Source organism: Polypterus senegalus, chromosome 4 (assembly GCF_016835505.1).
Source record: "Polypterus senegalus isolate Bchr_013 chromosome 4, ASM1683550v1, whole genome shotgun sequence".
NCBI classification, from domain to species: Eukaryota; Metazoa; Chordata; class Cladistia; order Polypteriformes; family Polypteridae; genus Polypterus; species Polypterus senegalus.
This window is the reverse complement of record NC_053157.1, coordinates 246,009,002-246,026,048: the sequence shown is the minus strand read 5'-3', so window position 1 is coordinate 246,026,048 and position 17,047 is coordinate 246,009,002.

The following is a 17,047-nucleotide window of genomic DNA, read 5'->3' as shown; positions in this document are numbered from 1 at the left end:
GTGCAGAGAGTAGTGCACTTTTTAAATCACACAGAGCCTTCTCAGCCTGCTCATTCCACTGTATGCGGCCAGAAAGTAGAAGGTCAGCAGTGTTAGCTAGACTTTGCAAAGGCTGTGCTCTTTCAGAAAAATTTAAAATCCATTGTCGACAGTAACCTAAAATGCCCAATACAGACATAACCTGTTGTTTTGTGACCGGTCTGGGCAGGTTTTGAATAGTGGTTATGCGGTCTTTTGACAGAGCTCTGGTACCACAAGTGATGTCATGCCCCAAATATTTGACAGTGGTTTGAACTAGCTGCAGCTTGGCCTTAGAAACCTTGTGCCCATTTTCTGCAAGATACTTGAGCAATAATTCTGTATCTTGTGTGCATGCTTTCTCTGTTTCACTACAGAGTAATAAATCGTCGACGTACTGTATCAATGCACTTCCCCTGTCAGGCCAGAAGCCTTCCAGGTTTTGAGCAAGCGTTTGGCCGTATACACAAGAGCCTCTGTATAACCTTTGGCATAACGGTCCATGTCCAACGGCGGTTTTGAAAAGTAAAAGCAAACCAAAACTGAGAATCAGAATGTACAGGAATAGAAAAGAAAGCATTTGCTAAGTCAATAACTGAGAAATAACGTGCAGATGGAGGGATTGTAGACAGAATAGTGGAAGGATTAGGCACAATCGGTGCTCTAGGAAAGATAGCAGAATTGACTTGTCTGAGGTCTTGGACAAAGCGCCAAGAGCCATCAGCTTTCTTTACTGGCAAGATAGGAGAGTTTACAGGAGAATATTTAATAGGAATTATAGCCCCCTTTTAACGAGCTCTTTATGTACAGCAGCAATTCCGAGTTCAGCCTCGGGAGAGAGAGGATATTGTGCACGGCGAGGACGGAAGGAGGATTTTGGAAAGATTACTAGAGGTTCACAATTTGCTATTCTGCCAAAATCATTTTTCCCTTGAGACCACAGTGTGTCAGGAATCGAAGAGAGCCATGGAATGCTATCAGTTTGCAATGAACATAAAGAGAGAGACGGGTGACACAGGGAACGAACAACTGGCAGATCAATCTGAATTACTACTTTAGTAACTAGATGGTCTGAGGTGTCAAAAATAACTGGTGCAACGTTCAACCAATCAGTTCTATTTAGACATTTTTCAACCCAGTCCCCAATTTCAACCCAGCGAATGGTGTCAGATTTAGATAGAGAGACATGGGGCACTGAACCACCTAGATAGAAAATACTTTGTGAACATGTGAGGTGAACTGACGCAGCAGCTTTAGTAGATGAAACAAAAATACATGGAATGTGCAAAGTTTCAGGGCATGTGCTGGAGGAAAGAAAAGATTCTAACCAAGGAGTGTCTGCTTCAGCCGGGAAATATTGGGCAGTACAATGCAGGGTGTCCGGGACTTGTAAGTGGGAAATAGGCATGAGGGGAAAGAATGAAGGGCTTTCAAGAGGAGGGTCTGCGGTGAGATCTCAAGGGTCCATGCAGCAAAAGAGGACCTGGGGTGTGTAGTTTGGCATAGGAGCTTAGAAATGCAGCAGTAAAATCCTTGTTTAGTTAAAGAAATTGAGACTGACAATTTAGTCATAAGATCCCTTCCCAGCAAGTTCACAGGGCACAAATGATTTAACAGGAAACAATAAGTTAATGGAGAGCTGTCGGTGCTGAGTTGCACTTGCAGAGGCTTTGAAATTAGTAGCGTGTGTGGTTGTCCTGAAGCAGTGAGAACCTTCACAGTGTCTTTCCGAGGCAGGGACCCCCAACAGCGATAAAGTGGAGCGCGTGGCTCCTGTGTCCACAAGAAATACAGTTTCTTTGCCGTTTACTATTAAAGTCAATAAAGGATCAGTATCGGCATGACGAGTAAGCAAAGGAAACTGGAAAAGTGGCTGGTGGTCCCTGCTAATTCCTAGGACCAAGGAATGTCATTGGGCTCAGGGAGAGGGGGTGGCGGAGGGCTTGTGTGGGCAGTTGCGTCTGAAATGTCCAAGTTCACCGCAGCTGTAACAGGCATATGACGCTGGCGTCAGCTCTGAAGGGTCAGGCATCTGAGCGAAAGGATTATTAGGGCTTGATAATTGGAACCCTCGTCCTCTCCCGCGCCCTCGCCTTCCAAAGAAATTTCTGCATCCTCTCCCCCTAGCCGGATCAGTTCCACCAGTATAGTAATTTAGTTGTGCAGTCAACAGTTTGGTCTGTGTGTCTGACTCTTTTAATTTAGTCTGTCTCTCAGCATGCTCTGCATGACGCTTGACTTCCTCGAACGTAGCGATTTCCCATGCAAGACGTGCGAACTTTGCTTTGAATATCACTTCTCAGTCCCGAGACAAAAGGAGACACTGCAGCACGAATTCTGTCGTTTTCATTGTCTAGGCCAGAGTGATTAGCCATCAGATCTTGCAACCGGTGAGCCCATTCATCCACTGTCTTGTTTTTTTTCTGCTTAGCGGCTGAAATTTGTGACCAGTCTGTGCCCTTTTTATATTTTTCTGCCAGGGCTCCTTTCAAAGGCTCCCACTGGCCGAGGAAAGGACCTTCATTCCCGGGGCCTCGGGGAAGAGCTTCATTCCAAAGCCAAGGGGCACCGTTAAGATCACCGTGATTTACTGTTGCCCATGTGGTGCCCAGCTTTCGGCGGAGCACCAGTGTCCACTCTGCAGCATTTGGTTTATACATATCATCAAGCTGCTGTAACTGTTGCACAAATTTCAGACCACTGACCACTTTGGGAGACAGATGACTCTTCTGGTTTCTGCCATTGCAACCCAGTAGCACCTTGTGAATGATCTGAATCATCTTCCTCAGGGTCAGTATGTGAGGACGGGTCATAATGATATTGTTCATCGTAAAACCTTGCTACAGACGGTTCGTCTGAGGGGTGCAGTTGAAGAAGGGGGTGCAGGAGGTGGAATCGGGGAGTTTGGTAAGGAGGGGGTGGACAGATTACGGGGTATAGGGGGTCTTTCTTCTCGGTCTTCTTTCTTTTACTTTCAGGCTTGGGCTCTGTCTCTACCTTCGTTTTCTGCAACGCTAACAATAACTTTTCCTTTTCTTTCTGTGTTTTGACCTCAGCAGCCAGCAGCTCATTACGCTTCTGTGCCGCTTCCAAGGTCCTATCCTTTATCACCAATTCCCATCTATCAAACATGTACATTCGATACGGACCTTTGTTACAACATCCTCGTGCATTTCTACATAATATTTTCCTTATTTCTTGTATTTCTGATATGTCCACAGTCCCATCTATCGGCCATCTGCCACCACTCTGTTTATTCCATTTTTTACATGGTTTCTTAAAGTCTAATCCGGTTTTCTTTTCTATTAATTTCCTAGGTGAACCCCCTTTCGGACCTGAGTGAAAGCTCGTGTCCGAGACACTTTCCAAAAATAATCCTTCTAACAGAGACTTTTGATTTCCCAAGGGAGTCTCTTTGACCGGTTTACTATTTTGCTTTCCCATAATGAATGGCACTGGACCACAGTAGAACAATTCAGCCCCCGCGGCGTTCTGCTCCCAGTCCTGTCCCACTCCCGGATTAGTACTCAAGTGGTTTTGTGTCCATTGTTTAGCAGAATCGTACAATATTCAGCGTGGAGTCCGGAATACAAGATGTGCTTAACACCAATTCCTTCGTCGGACGCCTCCTATGTGCCAAACTGCTAGTGCATGTCTCCACCACAGAGCAACCCGTAGAAGCAGGATTATGACCAGACGTTAGGAACAGAAAACTCGTCCACCCACTCAGTGTTATTCCCAGACACTCAATTCATATGCTATGCTTTTCTTACTCCCATTCCCCTATTTAATAGGAGTGTGCCACTCACCCCTTTCTATCCCGCTCCCAGGGAGTAACTTACTAACGTACTTGTAGTATCTTACACTGTCCCCCGAGGGACCCAAGTATTATTCTCTATTTTCCAGTTTTACCATCCACTACGTTAGTGATACAGTATTTATTTTCCTTAACTTCCCGTAAACCGGTCAAATCCCTGAGCTACGTCATTCACTCAATCGGACTCCCTCGGTCTACTCACCAAGAAGTTCGTGACTTGCTAGGGAAATCCCAGTTGGTTCGACCTTTGTATTCGGTCAGAGGAGGCCAGGGACTTCTCACACAGGATACGCCCGAGGCAGGCCAGTCCTAACTTTTGCCGGAGCTGGTCCTTCTGACCCGGCCGGAGTCGGTCCTTTTACCGGTCCTCTGAACGATCCCACTCGAGGAGTCACCTGTCCGTCATCTCCGCCCCACGTTCGGGCGCCAGAAAACTGTGGACGAAGGTTCAAAACAATAGCAGGCAGACACCAATTCTAATAAACAGAATTCTTTTATTTTTGACTTCTTGGTGAGTAGAGCGGCTTTGCCTTACAGAGCAATAAGTGCAAAGCCCAACCAGGGTTTGGGTCAGCTGCATTTTATAACAGAAATCTTCAAAGAAAACAGTTAGAAAAAATAAGCTCAGTTTCATCCAAGGTCACAGAACATTCTTACACAATTTGTTGATTACAACGGAAAGCAGAAATTCTAGTCTTATATTTTTAATGAAGCTTATCAGGAAACTTGTCATACATTTGGCATCTTAATTGGACGATAATCTAGGCACTGCTAAAGCAGCTGGGAAGAGCTAAAAAACTTCACTCCACACCGGCAGCTCTACCTTAATAAGCACGCTTATTTTATCTGTTACTAGCGGAATACCTGTGCTTCGCAGCGGAGAAGTAGTGTGTTAAAGAAGGCACGAAAAAGAAAAGGAAAAATTTTAAAAACAACGTAATATGATTGTTAATGTAATTGTTTTGTCACTGTTATGAGTGTCGCTGTGATATATATATATATATATATATATATATATATATATAGCAAAATACCAAGCGCTTCGCAGCGATGTCATGTGTTAAAGAAGTTATGAAAAGAAAAGGAAACATTTTAAAAATAATGTAACATGATTGTCAAAGTAATTGTTTTGTGTATTTGGCGGCAGCGTCACGAAGTTGTTTTCGGTAGCTGCATCAGAAAATGTACCACGACGTCTGACACGCCTCCGTTTTACTGTTTTCTCACAGCTTGGATTGCTGCTGTCATATATACACACACACACACACACACACACACACACACACATATATATATTTATATACACACACATACATACATACATACACACATATATATATATATATATTGTCACACACATGTACATGGGAGGCAGCTGAAGGGCTTGGAAAATACTGTTTCTACATCTGCCCGGGAGGGGCGGGGTACGCTGACGCTCTTTCTGAGTTCTCTGCAGGTCTTACCCGGGAAATCCCACCAGGAACCACCATTTCCAAGAAGGATACATCACTTCCGGGTCTGGCACCAAGAATGAGGTCACTTCCGGTTCCGGCCCCAAGGATGATGTCACTGCCAGTTCCGGCCCAGAGGACGACATCACGTCCGCCCTCTGTCCTATAAAGCCCACTGCCTTTGCTCTGGCAGGCAGTTCTGTTTTGAACTCTGTTGTGTAAACTTGACTATAATGTCTCAAGTACGTTTGCAGCCAGGAAACCGAATTAAACGGGTGGCTGCCCCAAACCTTTTCACGCCTCAAGTCTCATCTTATTACAATACATACACATACATATCTTCATATCTATATACATATATACATATGTATATACAGTAGATATCTACATATACACACATATATATATATACATACCTATCTACATCATATATACACACACATACATACATACACACACACAAATTATATATATGTATATATGTATGTGTGTGTGTGTGTGTGTATATATATACACATACATATACTTGTGTTTATGTTTGTATGTGTCTATATGTGTGTGTATAGGTTTGGTCACTGAGTGCAAGGGAAAAATAATAAATTATAGTCTACAAGTTATTAAACAGTAAAACATTAACGTTTTAAGAAGTACAGGTACATTGAGCACTACTGGAGTGGTTGCGGGTAAACTACATTTTAAAGACTGTGTAACACAACAGGTAAGTAACTAACAGCAGCTAAAATGTATATGGATCATCTCTTGGTAGTAGATTCCTTTTGAAAGGCGCTACACGACGGCTGTGGTATAGAAATTACATTTTCTATGTGAACGTTCAAATTTGTGCCTCTGGTAATGTGCCTTACCGGCATTTAAAGAAAATTAGTTTTGTGTCCTCTGCCGTGTTAAGAGAGAAAGACTTTGGTTTGGGATAAAAGGAAAAAAGGTGTAAAGAAAGAAAGTTGCCTTTTTCTTTTATATAGTATAGAGAGATGTGTTCGCTGACGTTATGATCACCTTTTGGGGACAGTCGCGGTGGGTCTTGTGTAGACTGGTGAGACGTCCCTGCCATTAATCGGCTGTGATGGCACTGTCAGTCCTCCACTCGTGTGCGTGTCTTCATAATCTGAGCTGACAACATCATAATCGTACACGTGCAAAAGAAAGTGACAAAATATTATTTTGTCGCGGTGTAGAAAAGGGGTCCCGTGTTTGCACTTGTCTGGGCTATAGCTCAGGGGGTGGATGAAAAAAATTAAAAGTGGTCACTTTGACTTAAAGCAGAAGCGCAGCCAGCGTCTCAAAGGCCGGCACAGCTATGCACGGCGCCGGCTGCTCGACTTTTGCTGGGCAGGAGACCCCAGTTTTTGCAGACACGTTCACGATATCAAAAGTCTCAGCGCTCTTTGGAGGTCATTCATATATTATATATATAGCAAAATACCCGCCTCACAGTGGAGAAATAGTGTGTTAAAGAAGTAATGAAAAATTAAAGGAAACATTTTAATAATAACGTAACATGATTGACATTGTCATGAGTGTTGCTGTCATATATATGCCTGCATAAATAAGTCACCCTCGTTTTGCTCTTACTTTTTTACCGTTCATTTAATCATGGCTAGTGGCGGAAAAATTATAAAATGGAAGAAGGATGGCTTTACCAAAATAATTATTGATGGCGAATCGATTATTCATAAAGCTTGAATTGGTGATGTTTTTCTGTGTTAACCTCATATTTTTTCATACTTCTTCTCAAACTAAGGTGGTGCGAGGGTAAAATGAATCGGGATGCGCTGATCAATGTAATCGGTGTACCAGGAAATCATGCATTGAGAGAAGTTCCCCTTTGCTTGTAATGCAAAGTGTGATTAAATGCATTATTTTTTAACGCGTTATGGAGCACATGCATCGAAGTTTCTCAGCTGTGCTTGTGCTAAGAAAAGGAAAGATTTTAAAAATAACGTAACACGATTGTGAATGTAACCTTTTGTAAGTAGTGCCTGGAGGATTCAGTGTGGAGAAACTCTAGAGACAGCGTGTGTATTAACTTGTGGATTTTTCTGTGAGTATTTGGTGGCAGTCTGACGAAGAAGACGGCGTTAGCCGCGGAGCTCAGCTCAGAGCGAAATTAGATGAATGGGAGGGGAGATGATGACATGACTCCCCCACCCGCCTTAACTGTCAATCCCCCACAAACACAGTCTCTCAGAATTTGCATAAGCACACCCCTTCACCTACAATTTTAACTTAGTTACAAAGTGATCAAAACTCTTGTTTATATCCTGCGTTCTCTCATTAAACTTGTATCCCGCATTACCTGTGGGCATGTGAAACGCCAGCGGTAGCCTGTCTATGAACTTAATTTAAAGTTTAGGTTTACACCTTGCTTTCTTTCCGAGGTATCAGCACTCATGAATATGGTAGTATATGTCACTCGCTCGCTTCTTATTGTTTCTCTGCCTTCTCAATTATATAATGCATGTTTTCTTAAGCACTTTTTGGAGCTCTTCCTGGTTTCCTATGCACTGCGTCGACAGTCAGTTCACGTGATTACGTGGGAGGCGTGATGATGTCACACGAAACTCCGCCCTCCACGTCTTTCCAGCTCAACTCCATTACAGTTAATGGAGAAAAATACCTTCCAGTTATAACCATTAGGCGTAGAATTTCGAAATGAAACCTGCCCGACTTTTGTAAGTAAGCTGTAAGGAATAAGCCTGCCAAATTTCAGCTTCTACCTACACGGGAAGTTGAAGAATTAGTGATGAGTCAGTGAGTGAGTGAGTGAGTGAGTGAGTGAGTGAGTGAGTGAGTGAGTGAGTGAGGGCTTTGCCTTTTATTAGTATAGATTAAAATCCCAATCTAAACCTCTGCTGACTGCTCACTAGTATGGAGTGAAAACGCAGAGTTTAATTTCACAAAATGACTTTCATTCTAAAATTAGTTTTGCATGCAATTTCACAATTGTAAAATAAAAAATCTGTTTAATATGCTTTTTATTTTCTTTGTTAGGGGTGGTCAATGTTGTTTGAGGCTGAAAGTAATGAATAATGGTCTCTAAAGGTTATTCTAATATTTTCTTCCTTGATCACTCACTAACATTAACATCGTTGCCCCAGTTCTTCATGTCTCCTTCCTTTTGTCTCCACACACTTTCATTTTCCTCACACACTGCCTGCACACACATCCACGCCGACAGTTTTGCTTCACACCATTCATATAGTGATCAGAGGTAACAGCATCAGCACTCACTCTCGACAACTCCATCTAAACCAGTAACCTTTCCAAAGTTCCACAGGAGTCACACTACCAGGCGTAACCTGAGAAGAAGAGCCAACACAATGTGTGCCTGTAAGTGCTGCCTATCTGCACCATCCCACTGTCCATACTCTACACCAGAAGGCATTTTCACAATGTTTTAGTACATGGAGAAGAAGGCTGCCAATGAGAATATATTCACTCGTCACGACTGTCCACTAATAATCCTGTTCTTGATATGTGCTGCTCAGTCTTTACTAAACTGCTGTTGTTAAAAATGCTAAATAAATCAGATTTATAATCAGGTAATGAAGCCACTCAAATGTTATCTACAGCAAATTAAATCAAGATAAACCTAACTGTGCCTTTCTACCTGGAGCCAATTCAGAAACTGCTGTAACTCACATTATAAATGACATTCTGATTGAACACAATGCAGGAAACTCCACCATTATTAAAATTTTAGTCTTAAGGACAACATTTGAGAATCAGCCGGCTGGTCAGACACTGTCCTTATGTGGTTTAGTTCTTATTTATCAACTCATTTTTATTATTTACAGAACTCCCAATTCCTGCCGTCCTCAGGGTCTGATGTTGTGGCCGTCAGTGTTTTGGATGTCACTCTGAAATGTAATATCATCTTTACTGTGTAGGCTGATGATACTCAGTTGAATTTATGAATGTTTTTAAAACCTTCTTTTAATTATATTTGCAGCTTTATTGAGTTAAAATAATAAATTAAAGAAAAATATATTTTCATTTCTCAAAGAAGGCAGGTGTTTATCCATTGTCATTGTGTGATTATGTTGTGTGTTTTATCTGCAGGTCATTTTGTGTTTCACTTTACTGCAGTTCATTTGTAAAATTTGTTTAAGAATTGTACTACCATTACACAATGTCATTTTCACAGTTTCCATTCTTCTCTTTTCTTTTTCTTTTCAGGTTGTGAAGCTCCAGTTTTCACCCTACAGCCTCCTGAACCTCAGAGCAGAGTGGAGTTTTTACAATGTGAGCCTGTACTTTGATTAAATGGATCATCACAATAGAAATCATTTCTCTTTTAATATCTCAGTCTTAAGATATGAAGTGTAACCAGCAGAACATGTGGTGTGAATGTTGTGTGACTGATGAGCTGAAAGTGATGGGGGTCCTGTGACAGCTGCATTAGGGGAACGAGAGATTCAGGACTGTGATGTACCAAAGCATCTGTTGGTCCTAAATCAATCAATCTGAAGAGTCAATTGAATTCACAGGTAAAAAACACAAAAACATCAAATGAAATCCTGCCGACTACGCCAAGTCCTACATCCATTGTTCTTTTTCCCAAGATCTACAATTTTCAAAGAATTTTGTCCCTGCAAGGATTTTTTTTCTTATCTTCTTGGGGGAAAAACAAGGCCAGTTAAAGCCCACTAGGACATTCCTTGTGTGATTTTCAGCTCTACTAGAAATGCATTGTTGTTTATCTTCAATTTTTTTACCTCTTTTCCTTTGTACTTTTACTGCACTTTTTATTTTGTAGTTTCTCAGTATTATGTGGTTTTCTATTTTTGCTTGTTTGCCTTTAGTAATATTAATGATAATACTGTAATAATTATTTATGTTGTGGATTTTATCCAATGAATGAAGTCCAATGTGCTAGAAACAAAATTACAAAATCCATTACCATTAAAATACAATACACATATTCATATAGATAATCAATGTTAAAATAAAAATTAAAGTGAATTGTTATTATTATCAGAAATAACAAAAATTCCAGTAAGTGTTGTGGTCATTTACAGAACATATTGAGTAAGTGTAACAATTTAAAAATGCTGGATATTTTTCTCACTGACTTGTCGAAGATCCAAATGTCAGTGTGAAGCGTCCATTAAAACTCTGTCCTCAACGGTGATATTATGGCATTTATCGTAATTCCCGATGACTGAGACTTCATCCCCAATGTATGGTTTGCCTGTCTTTGCCTTTGTTGTCTGTTATCATCTTTTTGCTCTTTCATTTTAAATCCCCACAGAATTCTGTCCAATCAGATGAGCTCTTTACTATCTACAGCACATTGGAGTCTCATCAGCGCAGCTCTTGATTGGTTGTTGTTAATGGTCTGTGTTGTGCTCCTCCCCCAGTCCCGTTACACATTCCCAGATTTCCTCACTCATTTTCTTTTCTCTCCTTTCAGACATCTGTCCCCTCATGCTGGACATCAACACGGCACACAGATGGCTCCGTCTGTCTGATCGGAACAAGAAGGTGACACATGACAGGACAAAGACCAAATACACCAATCATCCTGAGAGGTTTGACTGCTGTCCTCAAGTTCTGTGCAGAGAGGCTCTGACTGGGTCTCGCTGTTACTGGGAGGTGGAGTGTACTGGTGAAAGTTTGAGGATAGGAGTCGCATATAAAAGAATAAGAAGGAAAGGATGGGGCTTGGACTGCAGCCTTGGACAGAACAACAAGTCTTGGAGTTCCTTCTGTTCTAATTCTGAGCACTATGTGCGTCATAATAACCAGCAGACTGTAATCAGCGCCCCCTACAGTCCCAGAATAGGTGTGTATCTGGACTGGCCTGCTGGCTCTCTGTCATTTTATAGCGTCTCACACACAATGACCCTCCTGCACAGGTTCAACACCTCCTTCACTGAGCCCCTCTATCCAGGGTTTTAGTTTGGTCTTCACTGCAGTGTAACAATCAGCCATCTGACACCATGTGACCACTGACCAGTACCCTCCAACCATCATCTGATGTCTCCACTAGCACAGGTTCTCTTCTTTTTGTAGTTTAGTGTCAAAATTAATTTGACAGGATAGGTGGAGAGAAGCTCTTAATTGACTGAATCTGGGGAGGAGAATGCAGGGTGAGTGCCGCTGTCAGGGTCTCCATTATTATTGGGTTTGATTTAATCTTTGAGTCGCCAATGAGGTGTGTGTGTCTTTGTAAGGTGCAGTGACCCCTCACATCTACACATAGAAGTCTGACCAGCAGGGGTCACTGTTGATTTACATTACATTTAAAAGATGAGGTAAGTGAACCCTTTGGAATTCCTTGGATTTCTGCATTAATTCCTACTAAGATGCCATCTTATCTTCACCTAAGTCCCAATTCTAGACAACCACAATCTGGCTAAACTAATAACATACCAACTGTTGGACTTTCCATGTCTTTGTTAGGCACATTGATTGATCGTTCACAGTGTAGACTGGCAATACTAACCGACCAAGTTTTAATTATTTAAATTTTTTTATTTAAAATGTGTTGATCCTCCTTTATCTTCCACGTCCTGCACCAAGCATTTCCTTTTCTTGCTTATAAGACCTGCACAATGTTTGGGGTGACTTATGGACCATCTCTCCCTACAAACCTGTTTCAGTTCCTCAGTATTTCTTGTTGCACAGCTCTCTTCGGATCATGCTGCTGCATCTCAAAGGGGTTACGGTCAGGACTCTTGCATGGTCAAACGTCTTTACCAGCCATTCTTTTGTTTATGTCCTTGTGTGCTTTGGGTCATTGTCTTGAGGCTTGAGGTCATGGACTGCTGCCCTTACGTGTTTTGCTATTCATTTGAATTTCTTGTTTCCTCAATATTTGTGTTGTGTCCAGGTCATGAATTAGCAAAGCAGGCCCAATCCACGATTCTCCTTCTACTTTGTGTCATAGTTGGGATGAGGCTTTGATGTTGGTGTGCAATGCCCTCTTTCACCAAACCTAGTATTGTGCATTTCTGCCAAAAAGTTCAACTTTTGTCTCATCTTTCTATTTAACATTTTCCAAGGAGCATTGTGGAACATTCAGGTGGTCCTGAGCAAACTTATGCTGCAATTATTTTTTTTTCAGGTTTGCCTTTTGTGCTGTTGGACTGATTGTGACCTCATACCCACTCCTAGGGAGTAACTATAGTCCTGAATTTCCTCCATTTGTAGACATTTTATCTTACCATGGATTAGCGAACACCCAGGTCTTTAGCAATGCTTGTGTAGCCTTTTCCAGCTTCATGCATTTCTATGATGCGTTCTTCTAAGGTCCTGTGACATTTGTTTGGATTGAGGTGAGGTTCACACTAACCACTTTAACTTGAAGAAAGCAGAATTGTCATCTGCCAGGCTTAGAATTTAATCATCTTTAATGAAACAACTTCCTCCATTTAGCTTTAGGAGAAATCATTAACACTGAGGGTCACTTACTTTGTCCAGCCTGCACTGTCTAATGATGACTCAGTGTGCTGAATAAGAATCTGGAAAGTAGAACAGTTTGTGTGTTACTAGTTTAGTCAGATTGTGTTTTACTATGAATTGTGACTTAGATGAAGATCAGATCACATTTTATTGGAAATCAAATCCATTGAAGTCCAAAGAGGTCACTTACTTTGTCTTGTTAAAGTATATATATTAAAGGCTGGGACATAATAACTGTTGTGTCCTCTGAATTTCACCTGTTAGGTAGGACAAACACATGAACCTGCTGGGGCAGCACAAATGAAAGGCTTTATTAAGGCCTCAGTATAAACAGCTATTGACAGAAATGTGTACGAGTGACAAAGGTCTCTAGGCTGCTGTCCTGTCACCACACATTTTTGCCCCTCAGTTGGTCACTCAAGAGGTTTGTCACTTCTGAATAAATTGTCTGTGAATTCCTGAAGATGAGGACTCACTAGTCACTTAGGTATCAGGCACACTGATGGAGTTTGGTGTTTTACTGAGGCACTTGATGTCACATTAGACATTAAACTGCACCTCCTCCTTCCTGCTCTCAGGTTTGCCAAAGTCACCCAAGCATAAGGAGTTGAGTCAGATGACTAACTTCTCCATCACTGTCAACATTTAAAGTACCCATCACATTTGATACCTGTCAGCACTTTATCTAACCCTAATTCACAATTCCCTCAGGACCCCTGCATATGCTGTGTTTTATTTTGGTAGAGTAATATATGTATTGCTCTACTTTCCCCTATTGTATTATTAATATGCAGCCTTAGAATGCCTAATCTCACAGACTTACCACTGTATATAAGATATTATTTTATATAACTTATCCCCACCTTCCCTTCTATATCTATAACCTCAGGCAATTAGATGTAGTAAAAAGACAAGCAGGAGTTAAGTCACACATAAAATAATGTATTACTGATAATATTCATAAATAATAACAAAATGCAAAGTACATTTGAATATTGGCAACCATACAACCTGATCAAATGGTGATGTGTAATTCAGGTGGCACACAGACTTGCAGTTACTTAAAATGTCTCTAGTTAAGGCATCGTTGGTGCTCAGCTTTCAGCCACATGTCTGTTCAATATGGCTGCTGAGCTGTGCTCTTCATTGTGTTGTCTTCATCATCACAGGTTAGCAAGAGAGATGCTTCTTCATCATATGTCAGTCAGAGAGAGAGATGCTTCTTCATCATATGTGGGTCAGTCAGAGAGAGAGAATGTGGTTGAGCAAGTACATTTATAGATGTTCTCTCCAATTCCTAGAACCAATAGGACATCATGGTACTTGAAGGCCTCTGAGACAAGCCAATTCCAAACAGCCATACCTCAGACCAATGGGTGAAATAGAACATCTTATCTCCTGCTAAAAAGACCATATATTACACTAACCTGGCTTTGTGTGGGGGATGGGGGAAAAGACTTTAGCAAAGAAATGCTCATCAAACTGTTTTAAGACACATCCCCCAAATCCTGTCATAAAATTACAAAGAAAAATCGTAAACATGGGGGGGATAAACAAGAATGCCTCTCACCAAGGTACCACTAAATTACATTGGTTTGCCGAAATTATAAATAAAGACATACAAAACATTTATCAAGTTATGTGTAAAATCTCACATCACAACATGCTGCATGTCACCTGACGACAGTCTGTATAAACAGGCAGATTAAGGTCCAGGTTGACTGCCTGTATTACACGACTAAGCAGCAGGTGGAGACTGTGAGTTCTAAATCTGTCATCTTCTTTGAGCCTGATGGGGGTCAAAAGGAAGTGAAAGAAGTAAAGAAGGAGCGAGGGGTGATAGTGAGAGTGGAGGGTGTCGGGGGGAGTAAGGGCAAGATGAACAACCTTAAGGAGCTTAGTGAATCACGTGAGTGTGCTGCTTGTGTGTCTGTGCCACTGTAACATAACTTGATAAATAAAGATTTGTTCATCCTTTCTGACTTTTTCTTCTTTGACTTGGCACACTCTGATAGCCGCCCTGTGATCACAGATTGCTTTCCTCATTGGTCAAATTTGTGTCCCAATATGTGACTGACATTTAATTCTTTAAACACTCGATCATCAGACAGGCTGTCACATGATGAGCTCTTCCCTGCTGGCCTAAACCCTGTTGTCTTCTTCTCTCACTCTTCACTTCAGCTGTCTTGTTAATTCCCGCTCTCTGACCTCTTAAAGCTATTGGTCTCTGTGGTCACTCACATACATGTCACATATGTACATTGGCAGTGATTCAGGTCAGAATCTCATTTTAAAGTTGATGAGCACATTAAAAACTTTCTTAGTCACTTTGGGTCTGTTGCCCCCTACATCGTGACCAGCTCTGCTGTTGTCCATGTCCTGATTTCAATGACAATCCTGTCCCATCCTGATGTCCATAGTTCCCTTTAATTTTAAAATGTGTTATTATGAAAGTCTATGTCATCTCACATAGTAATCTCAAGCTGAAGTTTTTCTATTGTTATCCCATCCAAACAAATAGCACAGGTAGAGACGACATTACTGTGCAAATATAAAACATGTAGTGCATCAATAAAATGTGCACAACTTAGTGCAAATACAACATGCAGTGCAAACAGACAAGACAGTGTGCAGTAAACTGACATGACAACGGTAGGACAACATCCAGCAGATCAGTTCTAACTGGATCAGTAACAGCTTGACAGCAGAGGCGACATTACTGTGTTAAAAAGGTGAAATATAAGCAGATAACAAATGTACATCTAGAATGTAGTAAGTGTTTTCCACTAATAAAGAGCAATGTGTGCATTTGACCTAAATGGTTTTCAAATTTGTGAATAGTGCAAAGTTCACAGTTCAACAGCTATTAGCGGGAGTTGCTCAGACATTAAGGAGTCGGAAAGCATGGGGAGGAAGAAACTGTCACACAGTCTGGATGATCTGACTTGGATGCTGCAATGCCATCTGCTAGATGTCAGGAGCTCAAGAAGCCCATGTGCTGGGTGTGAGGTGTCAGTCACAATGCTGGATGCCTTGTGGAGGTTGTGTGTGCTGTGGGTGTCTTGTATGGAGTGCAGAGACACACCAATGAAGTCTGTCCTTAGCTGTCTTAGCAGTCCTCTGTAGTAACCTGTGATCCGTAGCCCTACAGTCCCCATACCACACCATGATGGACCTATTCAGTACAATAACACATTCATGTGTGTGCTTTGCAAAGTGGCTTATGTGTGGTCAGTAAAAGAATGGTGCTATATAATAAGGAGTGATTGGCATGGTTGTGAACAGGGTGATAAATAGCCATTATTTCAGTGCTGGGTCATGAATAACCCACCCTGGCAACCCCACGTGAAAGACAACAACGAACTTTGTAAAGGAAGCCCATCCTTAGCAGGGCTCACTCTCTCCCGCCCCCGCCCCCCACACACACAGACACATATGGATGCTATCCGGGCCAATTACAGTAAATTAATATTTAGGCAGCATCATACTTCCATAATCTAATGTTTATAATAAACTGTACATAGGTTATAGTGTGTGTGTGTGTATGTGTGTGTTCACCTTGTGATAGACTGGCACCCTGTCCAGGGGTTGTTCCAGCTTAGCCCCCAGTGGTTACTGGGATAGGCTCCAGAGTCCCCATGGCCCTGCTCAGTATAAGCACGTTTAAACATGGATTGATTGATGGATGGATTATGTTTCATAAAATGAGGGGCTTCACTTACCTCGATGGAAGTTTAATAGCTGGGAACTTCAACTACAGAAAGAGGTAAAAAAAAAATAAAGTGTGAGCTTAACTGAATAAATAATAAAATTAATTACTGGCATTGACAAAAGGCAAAACTGGTTATGAGTTATTTGATAGATTGACATTTGCTTCTTCTCTTCCTAATATTCTTATAACTTTAATAAGTTAGAAAAGAGAACTTACTATGGGATGGACATTTTACTCAAAGCGCTCAGCAATTGCATGTTAAGGGCCTCGCTCAAGAGCCCAACAGAGCAGAGTCCCTTTTGGCATTTACAGGAGTTGAACCAACAACCTTCCTATTGCCAGTGCAGATCCCTAGCCTCAGAGCCACCACTCTGTCACCAGCTGCCAGGCTCTCACATTACAAATCTGTTTATGGTGATTTATGTGTTGTGTTTTATTTTTATTTAATTTCAGTTTGTAATAAATAAATAAGAAATACTGAAATGAGTTAAACTTTAGCAGACCCCCTGTGACAGGTCATCTATTCTGTCACTTTGTGGTCTTCACTCTCTGAGCTCCTGTCTCACATTAACAGTTCACCCTCAGTGTCTCCTCAGATGTTCTCTCTGTGAGCTCTCAGCT